This window comes from Echinops telfairi, unplaced genomic scaffold, assembly GCF_000313985.2.
Source record: "Echinops telfairi isolate 266 unplaced genomic scaffold, ASM31398v2 ScPeMD7_7410;HRSCAF=8448, whole genome shotgun sequence".
Lineage (NCBI taxonomy): Eukaryota > Metazoa > Chordata > Mammalia > Afrosoricida > Tenrecidae > Echinops > Echinops telfairi.
Window position 1 is genome coordinate 24,473,755 of NW_022111310.1, and position 5,301 is coordinate 24,479,055.

At 40.4% G+C, this 5,301-nt stretch overlaps 1 non-coding gene across 1 annotated transcript; it reads left to right on the top strand.

Annotated features, from left to right (window-relative positions):
- The first annotated feature begins 1,087 nt into the window (after positions 1-1,087).
- Positions 1,088-1,249, top strand: LOC115871886. The gene has a single exon (XR_004047528.1). It is a non-coding gene; the product is annotated as a U1 spliceosomal RNA (small nuclear RNA).
- The last annotated feature ends 4,052 nt before the right edge of the window (positions 1,250-5,301 follow it).

Here is a 5,301-nt window from a genome sequence, read left to right on the forward strand (position 1 = left end):
CTATGAATTTTTTAGAATCTCTTTAAAACCTATTTTGTTCCACAAATGATCTGAGACACCTATGAGATAATATAGATAGGAGTAGTTAACCTACTACTTGCCATGCAAGAGACTCTCAATCCAGGTTAGTCTTCCTCCTGAGGGAAATGGTAGGACTTCCGTCTAATTCCATGTGGCAGGAAAGCCCGGGTTGTTGTGATTTAAAGAAATACAGATGTTTTTTAGAGAAGAGTAGTCTTAATAACTAGATCAGCTCCTCTTCCAAATTTGAAAATTAAAAAAAAAGATAAGTTTGAAAGTTCCATAGCGATGTGAAAATGTTCTAGGGCACATGCCTCGGAGATATTGCTGGTTGGGTTCCAGACTGGCGTGGTCAACAATAGAATGAATCAGAGCTTTTGTTCCTTTGTTCTCTAGTGTATATAAAAGCTATGTTCACAATAAACTGTAGTCCACTGCGTGTACAAAAGCATTATGAACAAGGTTGAGACAGTGTGAGCATTACCGGAATGCGACACGCGGCCCGGAACTGAGCACAGGCTGTTAGAAAAATGGTGCCCAGAAACTTGCTTGACACAGTGGTTGCCACAACCTTCGATGTGTAAAAACGTAATACATGCAAAGGGCTGTGGAATGAGTCCAATACAGCAAAAGGTGCTGCTGTCGGTGTTAGGGGTCCTCCCGTGAGTTCTGACAGAATGAAGCGCTGCCCCGTCCTGCACTGCACTCACCACTTGCCCTATGTTGGAGCCCATTGGTGCAGCCATGGGTCAAGCCATCTGTTTGCGGATCCTCTGCCTTATACAGCCTGCCGTACTCCAGGAGACTGGTCTCATCGAAGCATATGAGACAAAGCCAGCCTCATTTCTATGAAGCATCCTGACTTTACTTCTTCCTACCTAGATGTGTTTGTTCTTTTAGCAATGTATTCTTACTCCACTCAATAGTCTTCACCAGCACCACACTTCAAATGCATCAATTGGTCCTCAGTTTGACTTATTCATTGTCCTGCTTTTGCATGAACATGGGGCAATTGAAACTATCCTGACTTGGGTCTTGTGCATCTTAGTTTTAAAACCAACATCTCATACTTACCTGGCAGGGGAGACACCATGATCAGGAAGGTGAGTTTCCCAGGGCGAGGCTTATCCATTGCACTCCGGGTGTGCTGACCCCTGCGATTTCCCCAAATGTGGGAAACTCAACTACATAATTTGTGGTAGTGGGAGACTGTGTTCACGCTCTCCCCTGAAAAAAATCCCGACATCTCTGCTTTTTAATATTTTAAGGAGATCTTCTGTAGCAGATGTTTCTGATGCCATATGCCTGCTAGTTCCACGGGCACTGATTGTTGATCCAAGTAAAATAAAATCCTTATCAAGCTCTGTCTTTTTTATCATAATGTTATGGACTGGTCCAGTTGTGAGGATTTTTGTTGCATTTATGTTGAGGTATAATCCATATTGGAGGCTAAATTCTTCCAGTTTCATCAGTGCCTCAAGTCCTCTTCACTTCGGCAAGAAGGTTATGTTATTTCAAGTTGTTAATGAGCCTTCCTCCAATCCTGATCTCATGTTATTCTTCATATTATTCAGCTTCTCAGATTAGGTGATCAACATTCAGATGGAATAAATACAGCAAAAGGATACAAGCATGATGCATGCCTTTCTTTATTTCGAACCATGCACTCTCTGTTTGTTTTGTCAAAACAACTGTCTCTAGACATATGTACAGGTTCTGCATGTGCACAAGTCAGTGTTCTGGACTTCCTGTTCTTCACAGGTTAGTGGTATGTAGCATGGCTTATCCGTGGGGCTGTCTAAAATAGGTTGATCTAACAAGCTGGAGACGGGTTTATCTCCCAGGATGGCTTTGGTAAGGGAATGGCTTTTGTTCGAGTCAGTTATTTGGAAAGAAGCGGGCTGAATAGGAAAGCAAAACTGGTGGAGATAAGGAGACTTCTTAGGCTGTCACTGTAGGAAAGGATGGTCGTGGAGGAGGAAACGAGGAAGGAGACGGAGAGGAGATGGAGCAGCAGAGAAGGAGAAGGACACTTGCCCTAGACGCATAAGCCCCGCCCACAAGACCCCACATCCTCGGTGCAGGGTTAAGACAGGCAGCATTAGGAGTGAGGGGGGCTTGTGAGGGTGGTGAAGGAAGTGATCAGATTTTGTGCTCAGACTAAGGTGAAGAAAAACAAAAGTAACATTTACAGACAAAAGATCATGGAGTCAGAACAAAGCACGTGAGCAGGGAGCCACAGATGCCCACAGAAATAGTTACCTCCCAGAATTCTAAACGATGCGTTAGAGAACCAAGAGACCTTCGCTGACAGCTGGCTTAAATGTTTATATGTGAAGATGTAAAGATAGCCAGAAGAGATGGAAATAGGTGATATAATGGAAAGATACTTGGGGATTTTTAAAATCCTCTTTTTCTTGATTACCAAGTCATATGTGTGCATTATAAAACAATGAAAAATACAGAGAAGCATAATAAAGAAAACTCATGATTGATATTTTGGTATATATACATACATACATACATACATACATACATATATTTCACTTCAGTCTTTCTCCCACACAAAAGCATCCTAACACACATAATAAAGAAAACTCATGATTGATATTTTGGTATATATATACATATATACATACATATATATCACTTCAGTCTTTCTCCCACACAAAAGCATCCTAACACACATATGCACATGGATAAGAGCACCTACCTCAGGTTTTCTGTCACTCAGCAGCAATGTTTCCCAATGTGGGCAATACCGCCCCTCGAGGGTCACGAGAAAGATCCAGAAGGGCTACATCAACAGATACCTACTGTTGAGTCTGGATTATGGGCTACAGTACAAAAGTTCTTCATTATCAGTGGGATGCTGAGTAATTTTTTTTCTGAAGAAGGGGCAGTAGGCCAAATAAATTTGGGGGGTCTATGCTCTGCAACGTGAGCAATTCACCAGGCCAGGAAGTTTCCTCTTCTACGTCAGTTTTAATGGCTACATAGTATCCCGCCATATGGGACAAATGATTCAATCCTTCTCTGAATGCTAGAGTTCACAGTTCTGAACAATGCCCTAATACAAGTCCTTATATGGCCTCTGCTACCACAAATGGTTAAGCACAAGACTGCAGTTTTAACTCACTCGGTGAAGGCGTAACGCATTTAACTCACCCAGGGACGGACCCTGCAGGAGAAGACTGCGAAGGATCTGCTTCTGTAAAGGCTGCAGCGGAGGAAGCTCAATGGGGCGGTCCTACTTGTCACATGGGCTCATTAGATGTCAAACGTGACTTGGCTTGACTTGACAGCACCAAACAACAACATAAAACCTGAGTAAATTCCCATGGCTGTGTCTTTAGATTCCATTCCAAGAAGCAGATTATTGGGTCAAAGATGTCTGGTTTTTGACACATTTGGCAATATTTCGTTTCCCAATATTGTGCATATTTCACACACCACTGCAGAGCATGAAAATGCTCATTTTTAATATCCTTGTTCTTTAATTGGTGAAAATAGCATATCAGTTTTATGTTTATTTTTAATTTTTGGATAACCAGTGAGATTGATAGTTTATCCTAATTTTTAAGCATTGACCCTTTATATTTTAACTCTTTTAAATGATTTTGTTGTCATGCAACTCACAAGTCATACAATTCAATAGTTGAATCATATTAAGAATAGTTGTACAATCATCACCACAATAAATTTTAGAACATTTTCTTTGTTCTTATATATTTTTTCATCATTATTTTCCCCCAACATCCTTTGTCTTGTGTCTATTTTCATTTTTTAATGGTTTTATTGGCACTTCATCCACATAGCATACAATCCAATAGTTCAATCATATAAAGAAGAGTTGCACAATCATTACCACAATCGATTTTAGAACATTTTCTTCCTCCTTGCACTCATTGTTATTCATGTAATTTTGTTTAATTGTGGCAAAAATGTACACAACAACACATTCTCCAACTCAAAAACTTCTACATGTATAATTCAGTGCCATTGATTATACCCTTCTCATTGTACAACCATTATTGAAATCGTTTTCCAGATTATTCCACCACCATTAACACCAACTCAATGCCCCTAAGCAAACACTCTTCCTCCTTCGCCCATGGTAACCATAGGTCAAGTTGGGCTGTGTGGGGATTTCTGGAGCCATTTTCTTGATATAATATTCACGTCATACACTTCCATTGTTAAACTGCTGTTAAAGAGATTTGTATCTATGTCACTACAATCAGCTGTAATGCTTCCATCCTCCTGCATTCATTACTCCCTAGTTCCCTTCACCCTCCCCAACCCCCTGCATTCCCCACAAACCACCGCATCAGTTATTGTTTCTATGCATTGACTCCTGAGATTCATAAAATGGGAAACCTAACAAAAACAATAAAAGGCAAAATGAAACAAAAAGATGAAAATTTTAAAAATAATGTAAAGATAAAAACAAAGAATAAGCAAGAAACCACCACCAACCTAATTTTAAAAGCCAGAGAAGAAATTTCTGTCATGGAACAAGCAAGATATATTTGAGGCTTGAACAAATTCAGGTTGGGTCAAGAAGGAGGTCAACGACCAAGTATCATATTATAAAATGGTTTGACCCACATAGTCAACTTTACAATGATCTCTGTCTGACAGTAAAGTTGTTCGAGTCCCTCACCTGTGGCCAGAGGGGATCTGCCAGAGGCTTAATCTGACTAGACACTCTGCAGATGGATTTTGGGCTGCCACTGTTCTCCTTAGCCTTCTACAAATTGGGTGTTCACAATTTAAGCTCTGATTCACAATTTAAGCTCTGATATGTTTCCCTTCATCCTATTTCAATTTTTTGATCATCATCTTTGGATCACACAGCTGGTGTGCTTCCTCAATGTGGGCTTACTTGACACCTCACTTAGATGGATGCTTGTTTGAATACACGCCTTTAGGACCCCAGATATTATTCTGATTGATAGCCGGGCACCATCTGCTTTCTTCACCACACTTTGCTGTAGGACCCCTATCTTCAGGGATCTCTTCATGAAGGTGAACTAGAGCAGGACCATGTTATAAGAACTGTTTTGGGACATGATGGTGGAACAAATGGAAAGTAAAATGAAATAGAGGAAAGATCTAGGAGGCAAAGGACATTTATAGAGGTGTAAATACAGGCACATAATATATTTATATACAATGATAGGGACATTAATCTATGTACATATATTTGTATGTTAAGTATTAAGGTAGCAGACAGACCTTGGACCTCTACTCATGTACTCCCTCCATGCAAGAACA